Genomic DNA, 19006 nt, shown 5'->3' with positions numbered 1-19006 from the left:
ATCCACAAAATTACTGTATTTCTCTGTTGCACCTTGTTGTAGATTACTAAATGAGGGGACGCTTGATCCTGGTAAGCCAAGGAATGCTTCTAGTGCTAACTGAGCAGACAACTGCAACATGTGTGCCGGAAATGTAATTTGTACCTGAAGGTCACTGTATGGTCCTTGCCCTACGAGCATGTCGACGGTGACTCCACGAAGTGGATCCCCGTCCCTTTGTCTTTGAGCCGCAGCACTAGTGGTGCCTAGTCGTGCTGCCAAGACGACATCCACAGTAGATACTGTGTTGGGGTAAGTAACAGTCTCATTAAGTTTCGACAATCCTGCGGACACATGAGGTCGGCAGCAAAAATCCAACTAACAATTTGTCGTGTTGCTTCGGACTTTACTCCATATGTTGAAATAGTGGTTCGGGCTTGTTGTAATATTTTCCAATCATGCGGCGCCCATTTTCCTTGCCCGTTTTCTTGTATGACCGGGAACGCTAATGTTGCAGGGCCCTCAGCCCCTCCAACAGGCTTCCATTGTCCTTCTAAAATTGCATCTTTGATGACAGCACTCCAGCGTGTAGTTCTAGGGAGTGCTGGAGGGTTCATTAAACATGGAGGCACAGCTTCTCCTTTCCTTTTTGCTTGTAATTCCAGATCGTCAAGATGTTTTACAAGTGTTTGCAATATTTTTGCAGTGACATCTGAGGATTGTGGCAGCTCCTCCCCGCTAGTCGGCGTGGTGGTTCCAGAGGATTCGGTAGAGGGAGGCAGAGGCGGGTAGAACGAGGATGAGGGTGGTACCGGAGGCGCGGAGGGTGGTTCACTGGAAGGGGCTGTAGGGGGGGGTCGGCAGGATGCTCCGCCCGAGTCATTAAGTTTCGTCAACCCCGCCCCTCTAGGAGCCTTTGGCGGAGTTACTTCCGCATTTACTCCACAGTTCGCATCAGCTCTGCTAGCAGGAACTTCCGTTTTTCCCGGCGTTTGCATCGACCCCGACGTAGCACTGCCCATTTCATTTAATGAGACGAGACCTTCTTTTTCCCGCAGTTCAGAGACATTTTTACAGACAGCTCCAGACATGCCCTTCACGGCAGGCAACCCAAAAAATCGCGCAATAGGTCCCGGTTTACTTCTGGGCTTATCACTAGACACTCCCGGACCTAACATTTGGGCAGCGGCGCAAGCTACTTCTCTCTCCGCCTTCATCGCTTTCAAAGTCTCTAACACAGCGTTCCAGAGCCCACGAACCGCTTTTATTTCCTTCTCATCCTTTTCATCTCCCTCTATTGTTTTTTGCCACATTGTTCCTCCAAAATCCCGCCATTCCGAGACGGAAAACAACATGCAGGTGTCAGAAAAGTGACCCCAACTTTGTCCCAGCTTAATTAATCGAATTAATTGCTTCACTGGTGCTTCTATCCCTCTCTTGGAGAGGATTCCAGCGAGCAGCGTGGCTGCAGCTTCTATTTCCATCACTGCACCTGAGAGGTGAGGAGCGACCTCACACCAGCGTCTGCCCCGCTTCTGCCCCAAGCAGCGCTTCTCTCAGCCGTGGTTTCCCACTCCCCTCCTCTAGCTGCTTACCGCAGTCACGGAGATCTCACCGGCGAGTAACCATCCTCTGCTACCAGATGCCGGAGTGGGAGACGGACCCGAAGTAACGATGAGTCTCAATATGAGTATGGTCGTTCTCCTTTAATTAGACTATTCGACAGGTTTATATAGACAACCAAGCAAAGCACGCGCTAATAACAACTATACTATTGGATAACTACATTTGTCCATGCACCTAAAACAGTTACTTGGTTGGTACAAAGCTGCTGTTCACGCGCTGCTCACGCGAAGGGGGTCTGTCGACATTTCCCAGGCTTGGTTCCGCTTATCTTGTTTACCAAGTGCTCCTCCTGCTTTCTTCCTTATCTCAAGGACATTCCACCGTGACATCTGGTTCTTCAGCCATATCAAAGGCTGGAATGCTCACATCAATCAAATTGTGCCCTTTGTCACTCAACCACTCTCCCACAACCAGCAATGCTACATGAACAAAATGGCAAGAAATATATGGGGTATGGTGTTAAAAACATTGCTCTGGTAAAAATGTAAAAAGCAACATTCAAAGAAATAAAATATTCTGACAATGTGATCATGCTAAAGCAATACTGTGAAGAAATAGATGGATAGGGAAAGGTCTATACAAATGTTAACATCTTGAAAATCTCAAAGCTTTCTGCAACACAATCTAAGTTCTCACCTCACTTTAGACAGCTAAAGGACAGACATCTAAAATTTAAAATTTAGCTGTTACCTTAACATCCCATTATAGGGGATATGATTGCGATACAGATACCTCCAAAGGGTGATCCTTCTCACCTATCTTAAGCTCCGGTTTCAGATAAAACAAATCACTATCTGAAGGTGCCTGTACCTGTTAACTGAGCCTAGGGTGACCATTAGGGTGACCAGGCTAGAGTCTGATTTCTAACTTGAAGATTTATTTAAGCTGGGTAAGATGAATTCCACCCTAACAGCTCACTTCAATTGATCATATTTAGGCAGCTGCTCACTTTTTTTTTTTACATGTGAATATCTGCTGCAGAGAGCCAGCAAACATGACACAGGATCTGCAGAAAACCTGCTGTCCACTGGAGCTTCAACTAGAGGCCAGGCAGAATGACAGTCATCATCCCAAATGACAATAGACATCCTTGTGTGGTAACTGAATTGAGCTTCAAGTTTCACTGTGTTTGACAGTTTTTGCACTGTGGTCATTGTGTTTTCCGACACCAAGCAATGTAGTTTGCTGCCAGACAAAATGGCAAGTTTTTGCAACTCTTTTTAGCACATGTGAATTTCCAAACTTGCAAGATGGCCGGAAGTTAAGGCCAGACTTTGAAGCATTACTTTTATACTTAGATGAAGAGTCCCTGCCCTCAGCAATTTGATAGAAAGAGGAAGGCAGATAAGCTGGACAAGTTTTCAGAGGTTAATGCCTTGCTCAGTTGAATTTATGTATGGAGCTTTGGTAGTTGTGTTAGGTGGACTGGATTGTCCTCTTAAGGCCAGAAACTCATAGAGCTGGTGTTGTGGCATCTAAATTAAGCAGATAGGGTTTCCTCTTTCAGTTCTCAGGGGCAAAAGATACTCAGTTTAGTGTCAATTCCAGTATTAACCTCTCAAAGAAGAAGAGAGATGACTTCATAGGTGATATTCCTGGCTCAGCTACAGATTCAGTTTCTGATTTAGCTTCTCTGTTCTTGCAGTTGCCTGTGATGTGCATATAGATAAAAATACTTAACTATTTTCCAGGTCTTTCCATTTTGAAGCTTAATTACTAGATATTTGTTACGAGCTTTGAGGCATTTATGAACATAAACTGAAAATGCACTCTCTCCTGTCCTGCTGCTTATTAAGGGTTATTATTTTCTTATGGCTGTTTAGCTTGTTTGGTTTTCAGAAGGTTGAATAATCTCCTAATAATGGCATTATAAATGAAAGACAGACTAGAGACATTCTTCTTTGGTGACATTTACAAAGAAACTGTAATTCATGTTGTTTGAGAAAAAAATCTTGTCTTTCTTCATCAAAGATAAAAGCCACATTCTGTCTCAAGGCCTGGTCTTTCTATGATAGCAAGACATCTCACATCTGCTTTTGTCCCTCAAAAAAAGATTTGCTTCTCATACATTCTCTTTCACTCCATCTCTCCTCCTCTCTTCCTCTCCCCCTCTCCCCTCCCCTCACTCTCCCACACACATACACACACATATAGTTATGCAAATGCATGGTCTTAGGAAAGTAATCCACATATTAAGTTAAAAATAAACTTGGAGAGAGCTTCCCTTTTGAGTCCGCCACATGATCCTCCTATCTGTCTCACTGAGGGACCTACAGGGTGGCAAGAATATATGGAGTTCCTATTTTAGGACTTAAAGACCAGGTAGCTCATAGTGGGTAAATGATGGTTTTGGCACTGAGTTAACTGTAATTATGTTAGTGTGTTGTAGAAAAAGCAAGCTTTGCCTTTTATCATCAGCAGGGATCTAGAACCAGAGACAACCAAAGGCAAACAGGTAGAAAGATAACCTATAAAATGGATAGGTTTAGAGGGTAAAAAAGTTCTGCTCTCTTGGCTACTTGATTATCTACAGGGCAAACATATTAGAATACTTCAGGGCTTCCTCCAAAAAAGCCCAAATCTTGGTGTGATTCCACAGTTACTTGAATCCAGGGACTCTTCCTTATTAATAATCCTGTTGAGTCAAATATAGAGCTGACTTCCCTTACCCTGGTAGGAAGAAATTGTTGGGCTGTGGGCTGAGCTGGAATATCTACAGAAGAGAGGCTGGTATCTCTTAAGACTGATATATGGATTCATTTAAAAAAAATAATCTATTATTGACTCAGCCTTTTGTGTGGAGGATGACAAGTCCTTGGCATAACAGAGGCATCGAGGAGATCTGCAGCTTCATGAACATGAGCGAAGCTTTGTTATGTGAGGGAGTGTGCCTTGACATGCCCTGGAGTTTTGCTACCCTGACTATTGTCTAGAGTAATAAATTGCACATGTCAAAGAATGTTTCCAGGCAATTCACTTGTCTGTACACTAAATTTTGAGGACAGTCCCTAACACATTTTTGACCTGCACCAACAGGCACTCTCCCAAACTATTTTGGGGCATAGCACAGCACCTGCAGAAGACCAGAGCCACTTCCAACAGGCAGTCTGAATGCCATAACCTGTCTGATGCTGGGAGAGCTCAGTAATGTAGATGCAGGTCCTCCCATGTCAATAGGCCTCAAAACCAGGGAGTGGTCTGGGATACATGCAATTTTTAACATAGATACAGTTTCACTGTCTAATTTGGAACTTGTTCTTTTCTAGTCCATGCTCCTGGGAATCATTTTAATGTGAGTGAGGATATGTGAGGCAGAACAGGACTAATATGTACCTCTACCTTCCCTTTATAAAGAATTAGGATGCTATCCTTAACTGGTATAGGTTAATGTGCCAATGTGGTTAGGGAAGTTTGCACCAGATGAAGTGTCAGTATTTCAAGAGGTTTTAAATATTCAGGGTGGCAAATGGGTCAGACTCCAGAAGAAGGAGAAGGCTTCTCCACACATGAGCATTGCTTCTAAATGCTGGTTAACAAATGCTGGTGTGTTGGGTGGCTGACAGCAAGAAGTGTCCAGTAACATTTGACCAGCAGTAAGAGAAACTGGACTTGAGAGAGATGGTGAGGTTTCTGGAGAGACACTGTTTGCTGAAAGTTCAACTTAAGCAAGACTGCCTGCTGCTGAACAAATGTGTAGTGTATAGCCTGAACTTAGACATGGTCAGAACAAACCTGTTGTCCATGCCCACCTGCTCCATCCTCTTTGCTTTTTACACTTGACCTGCAGCTCAGCAGTGACATGAGCCAATAAATTATTTCAACTTAGTTTCTGCAGTCTAGTGATCATCCAGTCTTTGACTCAGTTGTCTGCACTTATCACACTGCTTCAGTCTAAAGCAGTGGAATGACTTCATTTCTAAAATCTGAAAACCTCAAGTACTTGGATGAAGGCAAGATGCCTCCTATATCACACATTGGTAATAAAACATAACTACATTCTTTTATTATCTCTCCTGAGAGGATGTTGTAGGTAGCAGGCATGATAGCCCATAAGTAGGTCTAGATAAAAAAACCAAAACCAGACTCATTCCTTTTCTTCAAGGGCAGAAGACAAGCTGACATAAACTTAATTCCTCACTTTTGGAGGGCAATAAACTCAAAGTTGGCAGCTACAAAAAAAACAGGCTTTCTTTATTTAGCAATTTTAGAGTTCTTGGGCCATAATAAAGTGGCAGTTTTGAGTCTTCTGTATGTTCTTTAGTAACAATAAAACATTCCTCTAGCCTCCCATAAGGCTGACACTGGGAATTCCTAAGCTCTCTAGACAGGCCAGCATAAAAGAGATTTTTCTTCCCGTAACACCTTTGAAGTAATAAAATACACCTTTATCAACACTCTGTGTGACAACAGAGGACATATATCCCAGGCTGCCTTTTATGCACATGATGTTCACTGTTTGCTGCACAGAATCCATCTGACCTGGAGGCTGGTACCAGAATGGATGGACAGTAGTCGTGAACACTGGCCGGACCTCTGGGTTTCTTGACATTGCTCATATGATGCTAAATAGTGGTATGTTCTAATAAATAATCAAATGTTCTTTGACTACTATAGATCCTAAATGCCTTCAGTAATTAAAATGTATCATAGAAGGAGTATTTTTATTTCTAAAAAATTATTTTACCTTTGGTTTGTGCCCAATTTGATACAATCCCACTTCGTGTTTAATGTTCACACTTTGTTAAGCAAAGAACATCTTGGAAATCAAATTCACAAGTCATCAAGGTGAATAAAGCTAAAAAGACATCCAAGACAACACGTTACTTGGAATCATTTCTCCACACGGCTGGTTAAAGAGGGCACTGGCATAGCTTAAATAGAGGTCCTTGAGCAACTAAAGACTTTTACCAAGATGTATTGTGTTAGAGCTTCATTACAGCAGTTTAGACTTGTGTATAGGACACATAAAGCCCTGTTTCAGGATGGCACATGTTGGTAGTTAAAGCTATGGTACCTTTCCATATGAATTATTGTTAACAGCAGCAGCAACAATATTGTATAATGCTACAACCAAAATTGGAGGCTTCTAATATTGTGACCTGAACATTTGCATTTTAATTGCATAGACAACAAGTAAATCAGATTTGGTATGTAATTGAATATATTGTCTATTAGTAACAACACAGGTAAAACTATGTCTTAATTTCATGCTATTATACCAGGGTAAATCTCACAGTCTTTGTTTAAATTCAAATTCATCCAATGATTTCTTAAAACACATGGCCTGTGAATGTTTTTTTTTTTTTAAATTTATTTTTTCTGTTCATTTTATTTAATTGTTCAGATTAATTTTTAAAAAATATTTGAAATGAAGCATCAGAAGTTTTATTTAATATTGTAATTGTATTTTGCATGCCTTCCAGCTGATCTAAACCAGAACAATAGTGTCGAACTATACAGGCTGAAGAATAAACTATGGACAAGCAGTAAAAGAAAAAATGCATACAAATACGCACTATATAAAATATCTTTCCAGTGAGCCTCTTCCCACAGAATCTTCTTATCAATTTCCTTATCTTTTCAGTCATATATCTATATTTACTTTTAGTAGAAAGATAAGTTTTCCCTATGTGAAGTAATGTTTTTAAGGTTTGTCATTAATCTTATAAGGAAGACAGTCTTATGAAGCAATTTCTGACATGTCAACATCCCGATCTTTTAAAAGTGGGACACAACAACTTTTCTACCTTCTAAGGATCTGCTTTTTGGTAGAGCCAAGGGCAATAAATATTAGTTTCTGTACTGAGGAAAAAAATCATGCAGCAGACAGTAGCTGTGATGCTACTGGTAATGTATGACGCTGTATCCCTTCAAACACTTAGAACCTGAGCAAACCATTCCTATTAAATTAGTTTAGGACCAACTGATGCATATGAAATATTTATTTTCTTCTGCTTCCGGCAATAGTATTTGGAAAGCAAAACTTGTATGTCTATAGCAAATTAATTTAGAATTTTTATGTGAAAGATAAAGGTTTACCCATAAAGTAAAAAAAATTAAAATTAAAGAAACCATTCCCCTTGCAATGATTCTTTGTCTATGTCAACTGGCAACATCGTACCCTAACACTAAACAGTAAATCTCAATCTCATTTTTATGTTGTGAACTCTACAGAAGTATCTGAAGTGGATAGATGTGACTGTTTTGAAGAAGACTTTGAGAAAGTGAGTCAATATGCATTGCAGAACTTAGTTGACTTTTACCTTTCACTATCTTCATGTTGAATGATGTATCTATAGGTTGGATGGATGGAAGGAAGGAAGGAATACTGAAATATCTGATAGAGCTGTAGTGAATGTCTCTTTGTGGTTGTATGTATGTGAAACTCTCAGATATTCTGAGTGCTATTAATGATCAACAGATTGAATCATAGAACAACAGAATTATTTAGGGTGGAAGGGACCACTGGGGGTCATCTGGTCTTACCCTCTGCTCAAAGCAATTATGCATGCTGTGCATAATGTATCTATCTATTCACACATACATAAAAACTTCCTCTTCGTCTCTGTCTGTTCCCCATGTGCGCGCACACACACACACACACAAACACAGTTTCTAATATAAGACCAGGAAGTGAAACAGACTCTCAGAAACTAAAAAAAGCTATGGAAAATTAATAAAAGTATCATGGCCCTTACTTTTAATGATTAAATATCCAGATTAGCTTAGTGTAGTTGTTCTGTGTGCAGAGTAGGAAATATAGCATGTTCTGCAGAGATCATCATTAAGTAAATCTTTCTGTTATATCCTTCTAAATGAATGTATATTTAATATAAAAGGTTCACAGAGAGAAATGTGTTAATTATTCATGTGGGAAATTTTTGACAATCCCTGTGGCAATGAGGTTCAGAACAACCAATAAACTGCAGAGGCGTATATTTTAAATACGGTAATGAAGTACTAGAGTAATTCATTTGGAAAAACATGAATACACTACTTTAAATATTTATATAAGAACTAGATATTTTCAGAAAGAGATTCTGTAATTCTTGCAAGAGCTGTGGTCATGATGCAACGTTTACCAGGTGGTGCTCCCAGCCCCATGTTACCTAATCTTTTGAACCTAATCAAATTTGAATCATTTGATTACTGAAACAGACCCTTCTTGCTTTGAAATGTATTAATCCATGAATATTCTTCAACAGTGGAGGTCAGCAGCTGCTCAGAATATAGAGTTTAATTGCAAATGTTAGATAAAGGCCCCTCCCCTCACCATGTCATGCTCTGGTGATCTAATGTAATAGATTCATATCCAGTAATGAAGTTTTCTCCCATGACACTGAACTATGAAGTTATTCAACAGACTTTTAAAAAATAGAACATCAGCCTTACAAATTAGGGTGGCAGATTTGTCCCAGGTTTTATCCTCTATAGCTAATGTTGTCTAAGAATATAAGAAGTGAATTTTTGCTGCCACCTTTTAAAGTCAAATTCTCCATTCTAAGAAGTGAAAAAAAAAAAAAATCTCAAACAACCCAAAAATGACTCCTACAAAAAGCAAAATGAAAGGGTCTGTATGCTGCTGCCCTTAGTCACACTGAGTAGTAGTTTAGTTTGTTAATACTTCCTAATGCATGTCTATGCTTGAATCTGAATTTACAGACCATCTTTACTGTGTGTGCATGTCACAGATGGAGTGAGGGTGCACTTCACTCGTAAGAGAGAAGTAAAAATATAGTTTATTAATACAGAATAGGGAGTTAACAAAGTTCAATGCAACAGTGTTTTAACAAGATTCGATGGCGAGGTACACTTGATTATTTACTGCATAGAGGACAGGGTCAGACAAAACTGTCAGGGACACCCTCCCATTGAGTCATGAGGTTCGGAAAAGGATCCCCTTGCTTTCTAAACTCCTTCTCAGAGAGGAGTCTAGGTGCGGCTAGATCCAGTCCTAGTCCCAGACTTGGTCAACAGTTTATGTCTAAAGGATTATATGTGCACAATCAATCCTTTATATCACTTAGCTAAGATTTCAAAGTTTAGCATGCTATTAGTCACTTACTGAGGATCTGTTGCAGCAAGGAATCTCTCAACCTTGAGGAGTAACCTTGAGAGGCGTCCCTGCTCAAGGGGAGATCCTGGCATGCAGCCTGCTGCCATGCAGAACTCAAAGGGCCCTGGGCTGCTCACTATTTATGGGGGATAAGATGATTGACCCATAGTCATATTTGCATGCCGACCACAGGTTTTAGTTTCTTCAGTGGGCGCATTGCACAATAGCCCTAGGCTATTGTGTTGTTATCTGTCTCCTGAATCCACTTTGAGCCAATGCAGCCATCGTGACCAGATGCATCCATTACAATCACCACTGGTGATTATCACCTAAGCAGGGTTGCAGGATATAAAGGTCGGGGGCGGGGGAAGCACACCATCACAGTGCAGCTCACTGCATGGGGAAACACCACCGTCACCTTTTCACGTGGATTCATGCACCTACATACAGTGCAGATGGTTTAACCTTGCTATGTCAAGTCATCACAGTGTAGTCCCTCTGTCCTTGGAGCAGTATTATGTGGTCACAGTTGAGCTGAGATTTTTCTAAGAAGAGTTTGACATTGCCCACTGAAAGGGTAATTGGGATTTTAGACTCTCAGAGCTCATGTTGCCTTACTTTGGGCAGAGTAATTCAAGCCATGATCATCCTGTCAGTGTTGATATGAAAAAGCACTGCTGGGTTGGGGTTAAAAGCAGGGGCTATATCTGCCTAGATACACATTTCAGTGATTCACTTCAAGTGCCATACAATTTGCATCCAAACTATACATACCATTATGCAGAACGAACTGATTCTTTCTAGCTAACCTTCCATTTCTTCTCTGATTTGTTTCTCCACAATAAATTGCTGGTAAGTCTTTTTCCCATCTTTAAAAGATGATGAGATCAAACACAGAAGAGAGAGAGAAAAAGAGGAAAGAAAGTTCAAGATAAGGGAAAATGGATAAATCCAACCCTATGGCAAGTAAGTCACTCGAGGTACATACACTTCAGATGTCTTCTATTTCCTTTTTACAGTGGAGAAACTGTGACCTGGAAGAGTGTTTAAAAAAGTCATGATAATCCAGTAGCAAGGCCAGGAAAAGCCACAGAGGAATTTTGTCTTACCTGGAGCAGCCATTTATTCCAGTACAAAACCAAAACAGGTATGATCTAGCTGCATTTTGCACAAAATATGCACTGGTACAAATTACTCAATAGCACCAAGTAATAGTGCCTTGTAGCAGCATGAATTCACATGAGATTGCTACATTGATAGATGGAAATGCCAATGAAGTCATAATTACAGCTATGGAAAGGAATACATTATAATTAGCAAAATTATGTGTGACCTTCACAGCTCTGCCTCTGTTTCTGGAACTACACATGTTTTTTAAGCAACCACATAGCTCATTAGCTACACACACATGAGGAATTTGCATCCTCAATGTGTATCAACTAGATTTCCTAATATATGTCCACAAGGCCTTCAGACTTCCCCCTTAATTTATTCAGCAAATTTCACATCTTTTAGAAAAGACATATTGAAGGACTTGGGGGTACTGGTGGATGAAAAGCTGGAGATGAACTGACAATGCGTTCTCGCAGCCCAGAACACCAACTGTATCCTGGGCTGCATCAAAATAAGCATGGCCAGCAGGTCGAGGGAGGTGATTCTGCCCCTTTATTCCACTCTGGTGAGACCCACCTGGAGTACTGCATCCAGCTCTGGAGTCCTCAGCACAGGAAAGACATGGACCTGTTGGAGTGGGTCCAGGGGAGGGCCACAGAAATTATCAGAGGGATGGAACACCTCTCCTATGAGGACAGGCTGAGAGAGTTGGGGATGTTCAGCCTGGAGAAGATAAGGCTCTGGGGAGACCTTCTAGCAGCCTTCCAGTACTTAAAGGGGGCTTATAAGAAGGATGGGGACAGACTTTTTAGTAGGGCCTGCTGCGATAGGGCAAGGGGTAATGGTTTTAAACTAAAAGAGGGTAGATTCAGGCTAAATATAAGGAAGACATTTTTTACCATGAGGGTGGTGAAACATTGGAACAGGTTGCCCAGAGAGGTGGTAGATGCCCCACCCCTGGAAACATTCAAGGTCAGGTTGGATGGGGCTCTGAGCAACCAGATCTAGTTGAAGATGTCCCTGCTCATTGCAGGGGGTTGGACTAGATGACCTTTAAAGGTCCCTTCCAACCCAAACGATTCTATGAATCTCAGGGCCTGGGATTTGATTGATCCCAATGTAGAGGTAATACGTTATCTTGTTGCAGCAAGATCTGACAGGCATTTATTATGGATTTTAAAAGGATAAGGAGTCTCACACAACAGCTACAAAAGTCTGTGAAATCCCTAAAGGTCATATCCAGAGAAGAACTTTGAAACAGAAAAAGCCATTCTAGTATTAAAAAATAATGATCTGTTGCAGAACAGAAAAGACCACATATGGTCTGATCCAAAGCTCACTAAATGGGATGGGAGTCAGATAAGTATGAATTTATATTAACAACATAAGGAGAGCAGCAGAGGGATTCAATTATTATGCTTAATTGGTCAGGGAATATCAGAAAGTGCTGTATTATATTGTATCAGGGATAGTTTTAAATAAATATTAAGAAAAATATATTCAGATGACAATCAAGAGGGTAAGGAAAAGAGCATATCTGGTGAATTAGAAGACAGTGATTAGTTATTTGTGTGAGATGCTAGTGGCTATTAACCTGAGTGACCTGTTAGCTTTCCATTTCAGATGGTTATATTTTGCTTAGTGAAAGTGTTACATACTTATCAATTAGTGTTGCGTTAAGAGTTACTGTCGTGTAGGAGTCTGAGGAGTGGCTGAGGGGGGGGGGAACCCTCCCGTTGAGTCACGAGGTTCAGACAGGACCCCCTTGCTTTCTAAACTCCTTCTCAGAGAGGAGTCTAGGTGCGGCTAAGTCCAGTCCTAGTCCCAGACTTGGTCAACGGTTATTTTCTAAGGACTGTATATGCAGCCATTCATCAGAATAAAGGCGACAGTGTTAATTTAAACATGCTGCACCCCCAGTCTAGTCGTGTTGCATGAACTATCACAGCCACATTAATAAAGAGTGCAGTTTATTAGAGCAACAGATACACAGATTCTTTGGATTACCGGTGATAAATTTACTGTCTGCAAAGCACGCGCAAATACCAAGAGTATGAGTAACACTGCCAGCTATAAACACGTTAAAGATAATAAAGCAACTCTAGAGAGATTTCTAAGTTTCCCGGGGAGGCACTTGGAATAACCAAGTGTTCGACTCTTACCCAAAGGCGTCCCGATGAGGGGGAAGAGAGGCTCAGCCCGTCGACTGATCCCAAACGTCAGAGTGGTACACGATGGTGTCTTCCCTAACATTTTCTTTCTCTTAAGCCATTTTATACTATCTTTCACCTTTTGGGTGGAGCTTGAGTGACTCTAGTCATACATACCTTTGTTTAGGATTGGTGTAAAGCTTTCTCGCTTCGCTTTTAAAGGTATAGGCTAGGAAAAATTCAAAGCGCAAGCTCAGTGAGGGTTGGTCGCACCTTGGAGGCGGGTAGCTTTTGGGATGGAGGTGTGTTTTGGTATTATAATGATGTTATAATGAGCAAAGTTCATCAAAGGACAGCATTTTGTCAGAAACATGACAGACTGTTGGCCCAGGATAGCAAATATGCAGCTTACTGGTCACACACAATACCTTTGAGTTCCCATTTAATTGCAGAGCCTGGCTGTGGCATCTCCACACCGCTCCACCCTCCGAACAGTACCTTCTTAGAGTCAGTACACCAAGCTCCCCTGGCGTCACTGACATCTAAGGTTACAGGCCTAGGGAACTTCCATGGAATGGCCTTGCATGTCAGCCGCATTCCACCCGGGAATCTTTTTCAATGCTGTACCTTACCTAAAAGTGTGAATATAAGTTTAATTTCTAAGTCACCTCCGGCTATTATCCCACATAATCCACCCTGTGACTATAGTCACTCAAGCTTCACGATATTTGGAATGCCTCGGGTGTGTCACATACGTTCCTGTGGTGAGGATTATTGAGCACGTATACATCTTGTGGGGATATTCGATGAGACAAACGCTTCACCATAGTCCAAATTCTAACATACAGCGCGATGGTTAGAACAAAGCATAACACAGTGAGCACTAGCAGAACAACAACGGCATGAAGCGTCTTATTGAGAATTCCGGTTGTGGTTGGTGACCATCCTAGCAAAGGGTCCCACCAACAGTGTCCTCCATCCTGCTTCACTCATTCTAAGATGCGATGTATCTCTTCCGCGTCATGGTGGATGGTGACTAATGTCTTATGTCCATTATTACGGACACGTTCCAGCAGTTGATTCAGGTCATCGTGTTGTAGTAGTTTTCTCACCAATGTGAGGTTCATTCCAATGTGAGCAGGTAGTAAGTCTTGATACAGTGTATAGTCAGCTTGCAGCAGTTGGTGAGTTGTGACAGGAGCTGAATAGTTAGAAGTCGCATCCCATAATTTTGGTAAAATTACAAACACAAATATTTACAAGTACAGTTTCAGGGGCTTCATCTGGTTGTATCTCAAAATGACAAACATTTTGTTCCATGTCAAGACAAATGTCTTGGGCTCTGAGGGTGTTACTCTCACAAATAAATCCTTGTTGTTCCCGTACAACGCATGCATTCACATCAATAGTTTGCCATTTGTTCCCATTTTGTTAGGCCCATACTCTATGTTCTAATGGATAGAGTATAGCTCCATTGTGATTCAACCCCAACGCAATGATTGGGTATATGGTGTATACCGAAGCATTGCGTATTGTTAAGACAAAAGCTGTGGCTTTGCCATCAGTAGGGTCGTAGGTGAAATTAACTGGATACCACCAGGATTGGAATTCTTCCACAATCAACTGGTGGTCTTTCTCATTTACCTCTCCCCACTGAGGCAATATGTCTGATAAGAGCCATTGGTTAGCTCCCAGAGCTGAAAGAGAAAATTGTAAAGGGTGTTTAAAAATAGATGAGCAAGCTGATGTGGAAAGAAATACGTGAAGAATATCTTCACATGGCAAAGACTGTGGAGAAAAATAAGCTTATGAAAATAACTTTTACTTCCTACTATTAGAGCCTAAACTTAGGAAACTGTGCATGAAATTTCTGCAAATATTTGTTCTCATTCCTAATCAATTAATTTAGCTATATCTGTCTCCTTCAGTATGAATTTTCCTTAAGTATGAATGCTCTCCACATGTATTTGTTTAGAAATGTTCTTGAAAAATCCTTTCAGTGTAATCAAATTTTAAATATTTGTATTGAAAGACACATATTCATCCCACTTAAACTAAGCATACCAGAATATTATAAACTGAGTCCCTATTCATCCTACTTTTAATATACTGGAAAAGTAATGTAAATCTGGAGGCTGATTAAGGTCTTAATCAGGCTAAATACTCCTTAAAGGTGACAAAAATATTTCTTTTACTATATAAGGAAGCTGCACGTTTACTATATAGTATTTAGGTAGGTGAATCCGCATAAATTTGAATTTAGGTAGGTGAATCCGCATAAAAGTGGTCACACATTTTCCACAACAAATAAACCCTACCCCCTACATTATATAACTAATGTAAATAATCTCTCATAGCTTAAGCATTGCACATTATGGAAATAACCACCAATAACCAAAGCACAGCTTCAAAGTGCATTATTTGTAGAAAATGGAAATAGACAATAAAAATGAACCTCTGAATCCATGGTTAGTCAAGGACTCTGGTTCTCATTGGAGATATTTGATGTTATGTGTCAGTACTTTGTGCTGAATAGCATGTTAGCTATAGTCAATAATATAATGTATATTAATATACCTTTAAATGTATATTAGACGTATCAAATGTAAATTAATTCATATATGTAATTAATACATGTAAGATGTCTCACTATCCATTTACAGCTATTCTGACAGCAGGAAAAGAGATTAAACATATTGAACATATTGAGAGGAGAGAAGGATTACGAGATAAGATACAAACCCTGAGCATTTATGCCATCCTTTTCTCTCTGCATTAATGTCTGCAAAAATTCTGCACAATGCACAAGAAGGTGAGGAGCTGTGAAGATAAGCCTAAAGCACCGACCTCAGTGTTAGTCTACCTTATGTAAAATATTGAACATGATGCTCTTTGTCAAACTCATCGAGAAACGCAGGTGCCCTCGTGCTGCAGGGAGGAACTTTTACTGTCAGCCAGGTCATAAATCAGCAAATTCTTTAGTGAAAACCCAACGGACAGTCAGCCACCTAATCAGAAATTTGGCATGCTACTTCAATTTTTGATCTTCCAATTAAATGTTATCTCTTTCACTCCATCAACACTTGCAAAAATACTTAGGACACTCTGACATGTACCTGCATGAAGAGGAAGACAGAATATCCTGATCTATGGCCCAGATCTGCAGTTATCTAATTTTCTAAGGAGACTATTACCAGCTAACACCATCAAAAAATTATGAGCCAAGCACTCAGTAGTTGTGATTTTGACTTACAAATCTGCTTTTTAACTTAAAAGGCCTTTTTTCCCTGGGTTATTTTGGTGGTGGTCTGGCACAGGTCCTGGCTCTTCTCCGTACAAGGTTGAAAAAATTCAACCTGAAGCTGAGATGCATTTGATTTTGGGAATTTCATGGTGTTGAGAGCACTATTAAGAGATCCAAATTTCATCACAGAATCACAGAATTGTATAGGTTGGAAAAGACCTCTAAGATCATCGAGTCCAACTGTAAACCTAACACTACCAAGACCACCACTACACCATGTCCCTAAGCACCACATCTACATGCCTTTTAAATACTTCCAGGGGTGGCGACTCAACCACTTCCCTGGGCAGCCTGTTCCAATGCTTGATAACCCTTTCAGTGAAGTAACATTTCCTAATATCCAGTCTAAACCTCCCCTGAAAGTCAGCTGACAAAGTGAGCTCCAATTTGACAAGAGGTGTTAAATGTTACTGTAATTCACTATGACTTGATTTTGAGGCTTACGGTACAAAGGTCCTAAGACCTATATCCTTAAGGTTAATGATACAAATGATTTGTTTTGAGACCAATATGAATGCATGGGAACACCTAGGACTAAGTGACTTTTCTGAAGACAGGTTTATGTTCTGTTGTCACTTAGGAATTTTTCCCATGACAAGACATCATTTGGCCAGTGCTGCTCAGTACTTGTCTAAGACACCTTCAAGAAAAGTTCAAAATACATCTAGGAAAAGAGGATTATTGATTCATTGTAAAATCTTGTTCAGTTCATTATTGTCTTGTAACTGGCATTTTGAATCAGACTGGAAATGCCTACATTAAAAATCTAGCCTATAATCCTGTGTTTGACAGTAGCCAGGAACAGACATTCAGGAAAAGACAGTAAGAACCTATGTAACCTTACAGAAATCTGCTCTGCAGGGAGTTCCTGACCCTGGAGTTTTAGCTGTTGATTTTTTGTTTAATGGAACTTTTCTATATTAATTTGCCTAATTGCAGTAGAAGCTATGCTGTCTCCCAAATGAGCAGAAGAGAAATGAAGTTTTCAACTTGTCTCAACACACTGAGCAATAGCTCCAGTTTAAAAAACTTTGTAATCACAAAGAATTGCAAAACAACTGCAACAAGGGAGGAGTATTTTGAAGGAAAATACTTTCAGGAACCACAGAAAATGCAGAAGGTGTGCTGCTGTCAGGTGTGCTGTCTTCCTATTTTCTTGTATAGGCTCTGGCATCATGCATCACTATACCGGTTACTTAACAGACGTCACCTCCCTTTGCAAAGAAAGGGACAATATTGTGCATCATGGAAGATATAATCCAACATCTCTTTCTGGACCATAGAAAAGAGCAAGAGCGACTAAGACATCAAAAGAATTCCTAGACCACATTATATTTCATTTTATTTTGTTTTGATAAAAATACAATTTGGAATTAATTTTTTTTTTCCTGACTTTGAAAATACATAAAAGGAAAATATTTTCAGGTGGGCTTACTTATCACAGTACAAATATTTTTGTGAAGACGCTTATTCTGGAATCAGGCTGTCTTATTTTATGGCCTCAAAACAGGCTTGCTCTGAAATAGTTAACAGCATGGATCAACTGCTCTGTTATTTCTGTTTTAGTGTAATTAAAATTTTAAATTTTTAAAATTCAGTATCTAATGCATTAATTATGATATTTTACAGTTATAATAGGGCCTAAGTACAACAGATGAGATCAGACACTTGTAGAAGCATACTGGGAGAGCCCAAATGAGAAAAAAATATTATATAAAAGGAAAAAAACCTGGCCAATATTACAGCTAGAAAGTAGGAGAAAAAAATGAAATTATATTGTCTCCACTAAGCTAACTTACATAGGAAACAGCCTTTCCTACTCCTTTTTTTGTTGTGATTTCCTGGTATTTTTAACTCTGGGAGTTTGATCAAGTTTAAAAAAAAATTTAAGTGTCCTCATGTAGCTGTTTAAATGTACGCTGGGTGTCTGAGCTACCATCACAGTCAGAGGAGACCTGTGCAGTATAATTCCTGCTGCCACTAGAGCTATGGCCAAAAACAGGTCCCTGCTTTAGGGTGGGTTGCATCTCCTTCCCTAGGTTCTACTGCATGCATTAATTTGGTCTCCATTGACTCCAATGGGAGTTTAGAACCTAACTGAATCCAGGCACTAATTAAGGTGTCTTAATCTGCAGCTGAATCCCACTATTGGGGCTCAATTCATTTGTCTAAATATCAAGTCCTTTGATATAGCTTAGCTCACCTTTGCCTCCTGACCAGCTGAGGAGGCCCAGACGTGTATGTCCTATGTCAAATCTGCAAGTCTGCTGTGGGTGTCTCAAACACCTTTGTGTATCTCAGAAACCATTAGATGTTTAACCAGCTGTTCTGAGACCTAAATGTCCTTATATGATAGTGGAGAGCATCCTGGAGAAGGCAGGAAGGCAGTTCATACATTACTCTGTGACAGGATGTCACAGAATATCAAAGCAGTGGGAAATGCAGGGACTATAGTGACAATGTAGTCCTGGCACTATATGTCAGAAGACTTATCCATGGTATCACTTTCTGAGGTCACCATACTTCCTCCCATCCCTTTATCATTAAAACAACACAACAGAAAAAGGGGTTGAAAAAGTCTGAGAGCAGGTGATAAAGAAGGCCCATGCAGCTTGCTTGGAAGTGTGTCCACGTAGATTTCCCAAAGACTGGAACATGAAAAGGTCATATAATTTACATGGTGACTCCGTTTGCATTATCTCTAGGGTGTCAGGCCAGGCTGTAAAATAAGCTAAACAATGCAACTTTCCAGGCTTTGCAAAAACTCCCTCCTTTGTA

At 40.3% G+C, this 19006-nt stretch overlaps 1 long non-coding RNA gene across 1 annotated transcript; it reads right to left on the bottom strand.

The window, feature by feature from the left end:
- Window positions 1-1666: 1666 nt before the first annotated feature.
- LOC140650717 (uncharacterized) lies at window positions 1667-13012 on the bottom strand. Its single transcript, XR_012042145.1, has 2 exons — window positions 12937-13012; window positions 1667-2024 (listed from the first exon to the last, which is right to left on the bottom strand). It is a non-coding gene; the product is annotated as an uncharacterized lncRNA (long non-coding RNA).
- Window positions 13013-19006: the final 5994 nt, after the last annotated feature.

This window comes from Ciconia boyciana, chromosome 4 (genome assembly GCF_034638445.1).
Source record: "Ciconia boyciana chromosome 4, ASM3463844v1, whole genome shotgun sequence".
In the NCBI taxonomy this organism is placed as follows: domain Eukaryota; kingdom Metazoa; phylum Chordata; class Aves; order Ciconiiformes; family Ciconiidae; genus Ciconia; species Ciconia boyciana.
This window is presented reverse-complemented; position numbering and strand designations above follow the sequence as displayed.